This window comes from Schistocerca nitens, chromosome 3 (genome assembly GCF_023898315.1).
Source record: "Schistocerca nitens isolate TAMUIC-IGC-003100 chromosome 3, iqSchNite1.1, whole genome shotgun sequence".
Classification (NCBI taxonomy): domain Eukaryota; kingdom Metazoa; phylum Arthropoda; class Insecta; order Orthoptera; family Acrididae; genus Schistocerca; species Schistocerca nitens.
Genome location: NC_064616.1, coordinates 348,377,346 through 348,392,357, shown reverse-complemented (window position 1 = coordinate 348,392,357; position 15,012 = coordinate 348,377,346).

Sequence of the window (15,012 nt, the reverse complement as noted above, 5' to 3'; positions counted from 1 at the left end):
TGTGCTCATTACTTCAACAATAACAAAATTTTTAAATGTAACTAAATGTCCTGATTATTTTGAGCTTCTCTTTGATCTCTTTTCAAGGGTACTCTCAGAATTTACATAGCCTGCAATTTAGTCAATTAGCATATATCTCTATTAATGGCGAAAATACACTCCTGGAAATTGAAATAAGAACACCGTGAATTCATTGTCCCAGGAAGGGGAAACTTTATTGACACATTCCTGGGGTCAGATACATCACATGATCACACTGACAGAACCACAGGCACATAGACACAGGCAACAGAGCATGCACAATGTCGGCACTAGTACAGTGTATATCCACCTTTCGCAGCAATGCAGGCTGCTATTCTCCCATGGAGACGATCGTAGAGATGCTGGATGTAGTCCTGTGGAACGGCTTGCCATGCCATTTCCACCTGGCGCCTCAGTTCGACCAGCGTTCGTGCTGGACGTGCAGACCGCGTGAGACGACGCTTCATCCAGTCCCAAACATGCTCAATGGGGGACAGATCCGGAGATCTTGCTGGCCAGGGTAGTTGACTTACACCTTCTAGAGCACGTTGGGTGGCACGGGATACATGCGGACGTGCATTGTCCTGTTGGAACAGCAAGTTCCCTTGCCGGTCCAGGAATGGTAGAACGATGGGTTCGATGACGGTTTGGATGTCCCCTCGACGATCACCAGTGGTGTACGGCCAGTGTAGGAGATCGCTCCCCACACCATGATGCCGGGTGTTGGCCCTGTGTGCCTCGGTCGTATGCAGTCCTGATTGTGGCGCTCACCTGCACGGCGCCAAACACGCATACGACCATCATTGGCACCAAGGCAGAAGCGACTCTCATCGCTGAAGACGACACGTCTCCATTCGTCCCTCCATTCACGCCTGTCGCGACACCACTGGAGGCGGGCTGCACGATGTTGGGGCGTGAGCGGAAGACGGCCTAACGGTGTGCGGGACCGTAGCCCAGCTTCATGGAGACGGTTGCGAATGGTCCTCGCCGATACCCCAGGAGCAACAGTGTCCCTAATTTGCTGGGAAGTGGCGGTGCGGTCCCCTACGGCACTGCGTAGGATCCTACGGTCTTGGCGTGCATCCGTGCGTCGCTGCGGTCCGGTTCCAGGTCGACGGGCACGTGCACCTTCCGCCGACCACTGGCGACAACATCGATCTACTGTGGAGACCTCACGCCCCACGTGTTGAGCAATTCGGCGGTACGTCCACCCGGCCTCCCGCATGCCCACTATACGCCCTCGCTCAAAGTCCGTCAACTGCACATGCGGTTCACGTCCACGCTGTCGCGGCATGCTACCAGTGTTAAAGACTGCGATGGAGCTCCGTATGCCACGGCAAACTGGCTGACACTGACGGCGGCGGTGCACAAATGCTGCGCAGCTAGCGCCATTCGACGGCCAACACCGCGGTTCCTGGTGTGTCCGCTGTGCCGTGCGTGTGATCATTGCTTGTACAGCCCTCTCGCAGTGTCCGGAGCAAGTATGGTGGGTCTGACACACCGGTGTCAATGTGTTCTTTTTTCCATTTCCAGGAGTGTAGTTAATTATACGTTTATCTATCAGATAGAACTTGAATCGGCATATATTATACGAGACTAAACAATTTTGTATTCATATTATGTATGTGTATGGAGAATTAGGCTTTCTGGCACAGTTACATAATTAAATATATTTAAAATATGGTCTAAGACTGGAAACAGTAATATTGGTGACAACTGACACGTTCATTGCCCGCCTGAGACCTCGTTCTTCACTATGGGTGTATGGATCTGCGTGCTACGAATTTTGTAAATATTTTGTATAAGTACTTATTCATACAAATAGTCGTTAATTTCTTAATTTTCGTAATACAGCTATTGGCTATGCGGAAATGTATTTGTCCCATTGATGCGAACATTTTTGTGTATCTGGAATTTCTGTAACATTATTCGAAGATGTGAAACTTTATTTCTGTAATGTCCGCGCTGGTTCTTTTTTATAGCTTGACACGAGGTCCTCCATCATATTAGTTTCACGCGTTCACCGTATGGCATACCGATCACTTGCACATTCCGGTAGGCCGGCCGGAGTGGCCGTGCGGTTCTAGGCGCTACAGTCTGGAGCCGAGCGACCGCTGCGGTCGCAGGATCGAATCCTGCCTCGGGCATGGATGTGTGTGATGTCCTTAGGTTAGTTAGGTTTAATTAGTTCTAAGTTCTAGGCGACTGCTGACCTCAGAAGTTAAGTCGCATAGTGCTCAGAGCCCCCCCTCATTCCGGTAGCCCAGACAGCCCCTACCCTGAAACACCACTCGGACATAGATTCTCATACCCCCGTGTTTACACAATTCTGGGCCATAGACGACAAAGAAGTACGCATTGTCTAACAGCCTGGGATAACGATACATCGCTTACGTTAACAACTGGTCGCCCATAATACTCCCAGAAGTTCATTAATGTTAGATAATAGCACCAAATTTTGTATGGTTTGAAGTAAAGACCAAATCACATCACAGTAGGAATAATTGTAATTATAAATGAAATACTTTCTATCGTATAGATACCATTTATTAAGATATATTGTAACGCAGCAAGTTATTACGAGATGACATTCGTTGCCGTAAGGCACACAGCCGTCTAGTTAGGTGGCTGCAGGATGGCTATGTCCTTTTTTTCCCTTTTTTTTCACAGCACAGCTGACGCTGCCTACCGTGAGAACTGTATAGCGTAACATTCAGTCAATACGAAGATTCATACCCTCTACGAATCTAAATAATCCATATCAGTTATTATCCGATTTTGTTCAATTTGGTACACAGCCTTTTGTTATTAATGGAATCCTGCTTTCAAAATTTCAGATTTTTATTTATTATAGCTCTGGAGATAAAGAGAATTACCTGAAACTCCTAAAACCTACGCATGTTTTTTAAAACCAAGTTAGGAAAAATAACAGATCGACTTTCATTATCATTTGAAGCCATTCCAATGTGGACTCTATTTCAAAACTTTAGTCACTGTGCATTACGTAATACAAAAATCGGTCAAAATTATAATTTGATTACTTTTTTCCGTGGGAGGGCGTGAGAATGATTGAGACAGTGTACGTGGGAAATACGTTAAAATGTAATATTTTATTTTTCGTAAAACGTTGTACAAACGAACCGTGGGAAAGTTATGTTGCAACCACGATTCAGGTGACGTATGCCGGTGTGTGCTTGCCTTTGTATAAAAGCAGCCAGAATGGAAGTGAGAGGCGCAATAAGTTTATTTATCAATTTGAAATATATTTCGCACTCTGTTTATTTTGATTAAACAAAATATCAGAAATTTAGGTTTTGTTGACATTAATTACTATCAAATTAGTGATTGGATAAGGCAAGATTTTCCGCGAGAATGATCTGGATGGAACGTTCTGATTGATCGTTTAGATCAACAGCCATTCAGAATTAAGCTCTTACCGCACGAAAAGAGGAGTACGCTTATAGGAGAAAACCTCGAGATGAGTCGCTTGCTAGCCGGTCTACAGATAACACGATGTTAGACCAGTCCTTAAAAATACTCTGTAAGATGAAGAAATAGTGAGCCAATTTCGGTTCGAACATACCGTGACTGAAACGACTGGAGTTATGAACATTTTAAAGAAAGTTTGGTGTTTATGAATTAAATAGTTTGAGAGATATGAACGTGTGAACTTTCTGGTCGTAGTAACAACTCCGGGTGCCGTGTTTCGTGCTCTGTACGGAATATTTTGGCGAGCACTTCTTATGAAGAAGACCACTGAAACCAACAAATGTTTACCTCGCGGATAGTTGTGGGTCTGTGACTGGTAGAGCGTGAAAATTAGTCGGGTCAGACTTACTAAAATTCTGGCTTCTTTCAGTGTGAATATTTGTTATGCAGACAGTGAACTTCGAATGATAACGTTTCTCCATATTAAATACGGACTTAATAGCCATTTCATGTGTTTCAGTATGAATAAACAGCAGAGTTAATCTAATTTTAAACGCATTTCTGCAAGTATACTGAAGATCCCGAACGCCCGATTTTTTAATCATGAATTTTCAGGAACTCACTTTCAACTAGATTTCCGTGGCCTCTGTGTGGTAGGTATTAGGTAGTGGTTTCATCAACGCTGCTTTACACTGCCTAGCACGTATCTGCTACCAGAGTGAAGGGATATCGGTAAGAATCCTATCGAGGTAGGTGGACTGAACAATAGCGTTAACAGAAAAGCAGACGACCGACCCCGCCCCGCCGCACTATCAACGTTTCACTGTCAAGAATTCGAGGTAAAGTCATCAACCTCAGATTAAAAACACTTGTAAAATTTGCGATTGCAGTTGGTACCAATTCGCGGTTCCCGCTAATCGGATATTTTCAGTATAGGGTGCAAAACAGAACATTTTATACTTATTTTGTGAGGGACATACCAGTGGAAACCTTATACCTGACATTACCTAGTGCATAAACTATAAGTTATGACTTCCTTAGAATAAAATATAGAGTCGTAAATTTTACCATGATTTGGTAACAATGTAACATTTTCCGCTCTTCAGTGTTCTAAGTTTCTCTTTCCCCCACATGGCCACATTTATGAGGTATGTCTGATAGCAGGTTCGTGAAAAGTTTATTCATTTTTACATGTGTTGGTGTAGCATAACACGTAGACCACAAGACGATTGGCCGAACTGTCTACGTGTGTACTGCCGATTCATAGAGTCCAACGGGCACAACATTTCGGCGATCAGGCATGTCGCCATTGTGAGATACGCCGACGAAGTGAGCTCCTGAGGGCGCGCGGGCGAATAGTATCCCCTGCCCCGCAAGCCGCTCCCACCACGGTCCGCGACCGCGCGTTGGCAGTCGTAGAAACGCTAGCGCCGGTGTCTGTGAGAGGTACCCTTAACCCCTGTTTACGTCATGGGTTTTCCCCAGCCGGCACATGTCCCCTTCCCCCACCACCTCACTGGTAAAACCCTGCCCCTTCCTTCCCCTCCCCATTGCCTTAAGAAAAAATAGTGGGAAAATTCACTCGGTCTCTGTTGGAATGTTAGACTGGGAAGATCTCACGACAGTAGGCTAATATATCGTCAGTCACATTGCACTGAACAATTTAAGGCATTGAAGTACTGGTTAAACAATTTGCAGGGATGTCGTTTATTGAAACAAATTGTGGGAGCCAAGGCAGTGCGGAACATTGTTTATTTAAACAATCTGCAGGGATGGCTTTCACATAGTTTATTAATTTCTAAAATCACAATACGGCTCAACATTGGTGATGTCACACAACTGGTGTTATTCTGCTGGAAAATATTCACAATTTCACTCGAAACTAGTATCAGGCAGACTCAAAATACACTCCTGGAAATGACAAAAAGAACACATTGACACCGGTGTGTCAGACCCACCATACTTTCTCCGGACACTGCGAGAGGGCTGTACAAGCAATGATCACACGCACGGCACAGCGGACACACCAGGAACCGCGGTGTTGGCCGTCGAATGGCGCTAGCTGCGCAGCATTTGTGCACCGCCGCCGTCAGTGTCAGCCAGTTTGCCGTGGCATACGGAGCTCCATCGCAGTCTTTAACACTGGTAGCATGCCGCGACAGCGTGGACGTGAACCGTATGTGCAGTTGACGGACTTTGAGCGAGGGCGTATAGTGGGCATGCGGGAGGCCGGGTGGACGTACCGCCGAATTGCTCAACACGTGGCGTGAGGTCTCCACAGTACATCGATGTTGTCGCCAGTGGTCGGCGGAAGGTGCACGTGCCCGTCGACCTGGGACCGGACCGCAGCGACGCACGGATGCACGCCAAGACCGTAGGATCCTACGCAGTGCCGTAGGGGACCGCACCGCCACTTCCCAGCAAATTAGGGACACTGTTGCTCCTGGGGTATCGGCGAGGACCATTCGCAACCGTCTCCATGAAGCTGGGCTACGGTCCCGCACACCGTTAGGCCGTCTTCCGCTCACGCCCCAACATGGTGCAGCCCGCCTCCAGTGGTGTCGCGACAGGCGTGAATGGAGGGACGAATGGAGACGTGTCGTCTTCAGCGATGAGAGTCGCTTCTGCCTTGGTGCCAATGATGGTCGTATGCGTGTTTGGCGCCGTGCAGGTGAGCGCCACAATCAGGACTGCATACGACCGAGGCACACAGGGCCAACACCCGGCATCATGGTGTGGCGAGCGATCTCCTACACTGGCCGTACACCACTGGTGATCGTCGAGGGGACACTGAATAGTGCACGGTACATCCAAACCGTCATCGAACCCATCGTTCTACCATTCCTAGACCGGCAAGGGAACTTGCTGTTCCAACAGGACAATGCACGTCCGCATGTATCCCGTGCCACCCAACGTGCTCTAGAAGGTGTAAGTCAACTACCCTGGCCAGCAAGATCTCCGGATCTGTCCCCCATTGAGCATGTTTGGGACTGGATGAAGCGTCGTCTCACGCGGTCTGCACGTCCAGCACGAACGCTGGTCCAACTGAGGCGCCAGGTGGAAATGGTATGGCAAGCCGTTCCACAGGACTACATCCAGCATCTCTACGATCGTCTCCATGGGAGAATAGCAGCCTGCATTGCTGCGAAAGGTGGATATACACAGTACTAGTGCCGACATTGTGCATGCTCTGTTGCCTGTGTCTATGTGCCTGTGGTTCTGTCAGTGTGATCATGTGATGTATCTGACCCCAGGAATGTGTCAATAAAGTTTCCCCTTCCTGGGACAATGAATTCACGGTGTTCTTATTTCAATTTCCAGGAGTGTAGATAGTAACTCTACATAGGATGTTCCCTTCACCTACAAGTCGAAATAAATGAAACGCTGAATGGGCTTAGTTTATATGTGCTGCTAAAGTCAGATGTGCTAAGGAACTTATTTTTTACTATCCCCAGTTTTCGAAGCACAATTCCACAATGGGAAACCCACACTGGTGTCTAAGCACAGACGCACAGCAGAGTGATCTGAAAGATTCTTCTATAACTCTAAGCACTGTACTACATATGAGAAAAATAGCTAGAATTTCCGGTGTCCTACAACTGCCGGCCTGGAAGGCCACATTGGCGAGTTGGTCTGCCTGGACTTGTCACTGAACACTCGAAGAGAGAAGACATCACATGCCTTGTTCTGCTCATGTCTTGTTCGAACCAGTCTGTAGAGACTCATATGCCCCCACCAAGGATATCTTGTGACTCTCAGACATCATGGAACTTCCTGTGAATGAAGTATCCTCATTGGTTCTTACTGAATTTACCCACCAAAACGCTACTTCTGGTGTGGGAGCACTGTCTATCACTTTCTATAGACAGACAAATTACGAGAATTTCAAAGGAAAACTGTTTTTGCACAGATAAAAAAAATGGCTCTGAGCGCTATCTGAGGTCATCAGTTCCCTAGAACTTAGAACTACTTAAACCTAACTAACCTAATGACATCACACACATCCATGCCCGAGGCAGGATTCGAACGTGCGACCTTAGCGGTCACGCGGTTCCAGACTGAAGCGCCTAGAACCGCTCGTCCACACCGGCCGGCTTCCACAGATCGAAAAAAAAAATACAGTAGTCATATTGCACTGATAGTTAAACCTGGTAAAAGTCGTCTACAGATCATGAAACATGGAAACTATAGCCAAAGATAGTCAGTTACACTGCTCTGCTATTGCCGAGGAAAGCTTGAGTTTTTCGGCATAAAACCACTCTCCAACCAGATTATATCACCACAAACAATTGTACCACCATGCAACATCACTATGTCGCTGTAATAAACACAATGTATGTACTGCACCATACAAAATCATCACTTCTGCATCCTGCGTATGGCTGTCGACCACCAGGCACTCCTACATATACTGTGGAAACAAAAAAATGGCTCTGAGCACTATGGGACTTAACTTCTAAGGTCATCAGTCCCCTAGAACTTAGAACTACTTAAACCTAACTAACCTAAGGACGTCACACACATCCATGCCCGAGGCAGGATTCGAACCTGCGACCGTAGCGGTCGCGCGGTTCCAGACTGTAGCGCCTTTAACCGCTTGGCCACCCCGGCCGGCTTGTGGAAACACAAAGATCCCAAAAACACAAGTGCACTTTTTCCCGTCACCACATACCTCTGCCATACAACTGAATACCAGGTACAGACGTCCTAGGAAACCAGCCACATATTTATCATTGTAATTACAATTAAATATTACGATCTTAGCGCCATCTGGTAACATTCGACAATGAGCGAAGTGTCGGAAATACCTCCTCCCAACGACTGTGGCACTGGAAATATCAATTTCCCATGTAAATCTATATTCTTCTTATGACTCGACATAATTTTCAACGTAAAATCTTTCATAACCCTTGCGGCTGTCGATGCATTGAAATCGCAGTTTTCCACGTCAAATCTATACCTCCCTTGCGACCTGACATAGTACAACCCACATCATTTTCTTTGCACATGTCGGAACACTGACCGCAGTAACTTAACACTCCAACATAATTACACAGTTCAGACAAGCAGTGCAATCATTGTGTATATGTTTATAGCGCCCGAAAAATTATGATATATCCACATTCACACCGGCTAGGTGTCTCAATTCTCCTCAGCTCTAGGAAATTATTTGGCATTTAAGTCTTCCAGGCAATCAGATTCGAGGATAGACTGCAGGTATTTTCATTCAGTACTTTCAGGGGTAGTATTCTGCAAGACTCTCCCAAACAATTGTTGTAAAGCACAGGCATGTGGCACCATGTGATAATCAACAGTGCTCCAGTGGACGAAAGGTTTTGAAAGGTCACCAATATTCACTGAAGAGCCAAAGAAGCTGGTACATCTGCCTAATATCGTGTAGGGCCCCCGCGAGCACGCAGAAGTGCCGCACCACAACGTGGCATGGACTCAACAAATGTCTGAAGTAGTGCTGGTGGGAACTGACACCATGAAGCCTGCAGGGCAGTCCATAAATCATCTGCATTTCTTATTGGTGTAGGAGTTTTAATGGCCAGTAATGTATAAGTTCTGTGAGAGCGCTAAGTCGAAACAAGACCACCGGAAGAGACGAAATTTTCTCAGAATTAGTGAGGTCCCTATGAAAGCCAGCCATGACCAAAATATTCTACCTGCTGTGCAAGATAGATGAAATACCGCCAGGCCTTCAAGAAAAATGTAATGTTTTCAATTTCAAGAAAGGCAGGTTATTCATTAACTACATAAGGAAGAAAGAAGGATTGGCATTAAGTTTTAATGTACCATGTATGTTAGCACAACTTCGGATAGGACAAGGACGCGCAAGGAACAATTCTTGCCTGTACCTTTGAATCATTCAGCACCTTAAGTGATTGAGGGAATTAATGGAAAACCTAAATTTGGATGGCCGAATGTGGCTCTGAGTCCCGTTACTCCAGATAATGAGTAACCGCTGTGGAACCTCGATCAATCAAATCAGCAAGCAACAAAAGCCACTGCTGAAATGACGTCAGCCTTGCTTGTGTGGGAGAAACCGAACGAGTTCAGAAACATTACAAGATGACGACTTATGAATGCCGTTTTCTAAGATGAAATATTTTATGAAATGTATATAGTCACAAGGAAATCCCTCATTTTATCTGTAAGTTCAAATTAATTATGATAAGCATAGCTTTAATTATTTGAGGAATAATTAATTCTACGTTATACTGGGTTTTATAAATTGGCCTTGCATGTGTGTGTTGTTCTGCGTTGTCATCTACTAGCGACTGTTTGTTGCGCTCTCTTCGTATTCTCTCTTATGTATACAATGAAGTGAAATATTGCGCTGGAAACGAAAATTTGCTGTAAAAAAGGGCACAATTGAGAAAGCTGAAAGCTCTTGCTGCGAAGTTCCTGTTTAATGTTTCGCAAACGTCAACTTGTATGTAGGTATATGTATTTCCTACAGGACCCTGCGGCCTTGTTACCAGATTTGTAAAGCACATTCTGAAGTGCAAGAGAAAAATATGTATCGCCGTTAAAACGAAGAGTCACCCGAAACACGAAAAAAGTGGAAAAACATCGGCGGGAGACAATATAACAGCTTTTTAACACGAAGGGGCCAGTTTTCTCAGCGTATTTGCCAAATAAAAAGACAAAACGTAGTTAATCTCACTCATTCACAAATGCATTTTTAAATATGGGATATCCTTCAAACAGGATAATCAAGAAAATTGGATTGAAGGAAAACGTAATTTTTTTTTCAGGATTGTACCCATATTTTCATTGAAGGTCTCATAGACATCACAGGGACAGACTTCATGACGAATCCTTTGGGTACATGAGTGACACTTCGTTTTCCATGCGCTAATGAATAAATACGAATATTGTTTACAGTTGTTTACCAAAAATATAGGTTAGAGAACTGTATTAGGGGGCACTGTCATTCTGGGGTCGTATCCTGTAGATTTTAATTACTCAAAGAACATAATATTGCTCATGAAAACTGTATTCGTCAATCAATGGTAATGTATCTAAGCTACAGTGGATGCAGATGACGCAATTTTCCATCATAATTCCTCAATTCACTCAAGCCTCGCACGGTTCACAACTTAATAAGTTTCTACTTGTAATATCTCCTGCAAACGAATGCAACCAGAAATAAGTTGATGTGGGTTGGGCGAATGTACCACCCTGAATAACAGGTCCTCGTTTACGTCGTCTTATGGGTGGGTAGCACACTTTTACGTACATGTACTACTGCTGTCTTAGCTGAAATAACAACAAGTTTAACACATCGTCATACAGTCAAATGAAATTAGAAAACAAATGTCTTTGGTCCTGGAGGACCAGTTATAGTAGCCAACACAAAAATACATGGATAAATTAAAAGCAATTATTTATTCTTATTCTTTCAAGTAAAACTTATGAATAGTGATCTTACAGCGCTTCAGATGGCGAATACATGTTGACCACTATCTAAACATACGAAATATTAGAGAGCAGTAAGGTTTGCATAGACGCGAACAAGTGCTAGCAGATACCCATGAACTACCGTTTATTTAAATAGCGCGCAAATAAAAATTTCCAAAGCGTCTCAGATTCACCAAAGACCAACAGTTAATACATTAAAATACAGTCAATGTCTCAAAGTACTGTCTCCCATTTCATTCGTGAAATGATAACGTATTTAAACCACGCGAGTCTACCACTCGCAAAATGTTTCAGTGCTGGCTCACGGCCAGTTAATATCACAGAACGACAGCGAATTGGTCTAACTTCCGTGATGATGTCCAGAGACTATCATTCGAAAACTAGTAAAGTACGAAACCAGCACGGCAGATCCATTGCCAAACATCTGAACGTAACTCAAAGCGGCACACATTCTATCCCGCTGAGTGGCGTTTTTGTTCCCTGCATCGCACTGTTAATTTATTTCCTTGTTCTGACAGGGTTGACAGTGCTATGTTGCTGCACTTCAATCGAGTGCATTAATAAAATATACAAACATACTTTGTAAAAGATTTGATAGTATAAAATACGTACATGTTTTTAAAATGATTAAACCAGGCAGTTGCACATTTAAGACCCCAAGTAAAATATTCATGTTTTTTTTTTTTCAATAAAAAACACCGTCACTTGACGGCAGTCCTTCTAAGAACGGAGCAGTAAACTTTATTGAAGGTACAGGCACAGTAGGTGAAGAAATATGTTGGAGGAAGTATTAACGTCGTTCAGCCTTATATACTTCTAGCGTACCAGTCTCCAACGTAACAGCCGAAATTTGAGAATATGGCCCACACTGAAATTTACGATAAATCAGGCGTACAGTTAACGTTATGAGGGGAGCACCCGTCTTGCTGGTCACTTTCGAGTCACACACGTTATTCGAAGTCAACTGATTCATCAATAAACAAGTAAAATATATAATTCGCACACATGTGCTCATTACTTCAACAATAACAAAATTTTTAAATGTAACTAAATGTCCTGATTATTTTGAGCTTCTCTTTGATCTCTTTTCAAGGGTACTCTCAGAATTTACATAGCCTGCAATTTAGTCAATTAGCATATATCTCTATTAATGGCGAAAATACACTCCTGGAAATTGAAATAAGAACACCGTGAATTCATTGTCCCAGGAAGGGGAAACTTTATTGACACATTCCTGGGGTCAGATACATCACATGATCACACTGACAGAACCACAGGCACATAGACACAGGCAACAGAGCATGCACAATGTCGGCACTAGTACAGTGTATATCCACCTTTCGCAGCAATGCAGGCTGCTATTCTCCCATGGAGACGATCGTAGAGATGCTGGATGTAGTCCTGTGGAACGGCTTGCCATGCCATTTCCACCTGGCGCCTCAGTTCGACCAGCGTTCGTGCTGGACGTGCAGACCGCGTGAGACGACGCTTCATCCAGTCCCAAACATGCTCAATGGGGGACAGATCCGGAGATCTTGCTGGCCAGGGTAGTTGACTTACACCTTCTAGAGCACGTTGGGTGGCACGGGATACATGCGGACGTGCATTGTCCTGTTGGAACAGCAAGTTCCCTTGCCGGTCCAGGAATGGTAGAACGATGGGTTCGATGACGGTTTGGATGTCCCCTCGACGATCACCAGTGGTGTACGGCCAGTGTAGGAGATCGCTCCCCACACCATGATGCCGGGTGTTGGCCCTGTGTGCCTCGGTCGTATGCAGTCCTGATTGTGGCGCTCACCTGCACGGCGCCAAACACGCATACGACCATCATTGGCACCAAGGCAGAAGCGACTCTCATCGCTGAAGACGACACGTCTCCATTCGTCCCTCCATTCACGCCTGTCGCGACACCACTGGAGGCGGGCTGCACGATGTTGGGGCGTGAGCGGAAGACGGCCTAACGGTGTGCGGGACCGTAGCCCAGCTTCATGGAGACGGTTGCGAATGGTCCTCGCCGATACCCCAGGAGCAACAGTGTCCCTAATTTGCTGGGAAGTGGCGGTGCGGTCCCCTACGGCACTGCGTAGGATCCTACGGTCTTGGCGTGCATCCGTGCGTCGCTGCGGTCCGGTTCCAGGTCGACGGGCACGTGCACCTTCCGCCGACCACTGGCGACAACATCGATCTACTGTGGAGACCTCACGCCCCACGTGTTGAGCAATTCGGCGGTACGTCCACCCGGCCTCCCGCATGCCCACTATACGCCCTCGCTCAAAGTCCGTCAACTGCACATGCGGTTCACGTCCACGCTGTCGCGGCATGCTACCAGTGTTAAAGACTGCGATGGAGCTCCGTATGCCACGGCAAACTGGCTGACACTGACGGCGGCGGTGCACAAATGCTGCGCAGCTAGCGCCATTCGACGGCCAACACCGCGGTTCCTGGTGTGTCCGCTGTGCCGTGCGTGTGATCATTGCTTGTACAGCCCTCTCGCAGTGTCCGGAGCAAGTATGGTGGGTCTGACACACCGGTGTCAATGTGTTCTTTTTTCCATTTCCAGGAGTGTAGTTAATTATACGTTTATCTATCAGATAGAACTTGAATCGGCATATATTATACGAGACTAAACAATTTTGTATTCATATTATGTATGTGTATGGAGAATTAGGCTTTCTGGCACAGTTACATAATTAAATATATTTAAAATATGGTCTAAGACTGGAAACAGTAATATTGGTGACAACTGACACGTTCATTGCCCGCCTGAGACCTCGTTCTTCACTATGGGTGTATGGATCTGCGTGCTACGAATTTTGTAAATATTTTGTATAAGTACTTATTCATACAAATAGTCGTTAATTTCTTAATTTTCGTAATACAGCTATTGGCTATGCGGAAATGTATTTGTCCCATTGATGCGAACATTTTTGTGTATCTGGAATTTCTGTAACATTATTCGAAGATGTGAAACTTTATTTCTGTAATGTCCGCGCTGGTTCTTTTTTATAGCTTGACACGAGGTCCTCCATCATATTAGTTTCACGCGTTCACCGTATGGCATACCGATCACTTGCACATTCCGGTAGGCCGGCCGGAGTGGCCGTGCGGTTCTAGGCGCTACAGTCTGGAGCCGAGCGACCGCTGCGGTCGCAGGATCGAATCCTGCCTCGGGCATGGATGTGTGTGATGTCCTTAGGTTAGTTAGGTTTAATTAGTTCTAAGTTCTAGGCGACTGCTGACCTCAGAAGTTAAGTCGCATAGTGCTCAGAGCCCCCCCTCATTCCGGTAGCCCAGACAGCCCCTACCCTGAAACACCACTCGGACATAGATTCTCATACCCCCGTGTTTACACAATTCTGGGCCATAGACGACAAAGAAGTACGCATTGTCTAACAGCCTGGGATAACGATACATCGCTTACGTTAACAACTGGTCGCCCATAATACTCCCAGAAGTTCATTAATGTTAGATAATAGCACCAAATTTTGTATGGTTTGAAGTAAAGACCAAATCACATCACAGTAGGAATAATTGTAATTATAAATGAAATACTTTCTATCGTATAGATACCATTTATTAAGATATATTGTAACGCAGCAAGTTATTACGAGATGACATTCGTTGCCGTAAGGCACACAGCCGTCTAGTTAGGTGGCTGCAGGATGGCTATGTCCTTTTTTTCCCTTTTTTTTCACAGCACAGCTGACGCTGCCTACCGTGAGAACTGTATAGCGTAACATTCAGTCAATACGAAGATTCATACCCTCTACGAATCTAAATAATCCATATCAGTTATTATCCGATTTTGTTCAATTTGGTACACAGCCTTTTGTTATTAATGGAATCCTGCTTTCAAAATTTCAGATTTTTATTTATTATAGCTCTGGAGATAAAGAGAATTACCTGAAACTCCTAAAACCTACGCATGTTTTTTAAAACCAAGTTAGGAAAAATAACAGATCGACTTTCATTATCATTTGAAGCCATTCCAATGTGGACTCTATTTCAAAACTTTAGTCACTGTGCATTACGTAATACAAAAATCGGTCAAAATTATAATTTGATTACTTTTTTCCGTGGGAGGGCGTGAGAATGATTGAGACAGTGTACGTGGGAAATACGTTAAAATGT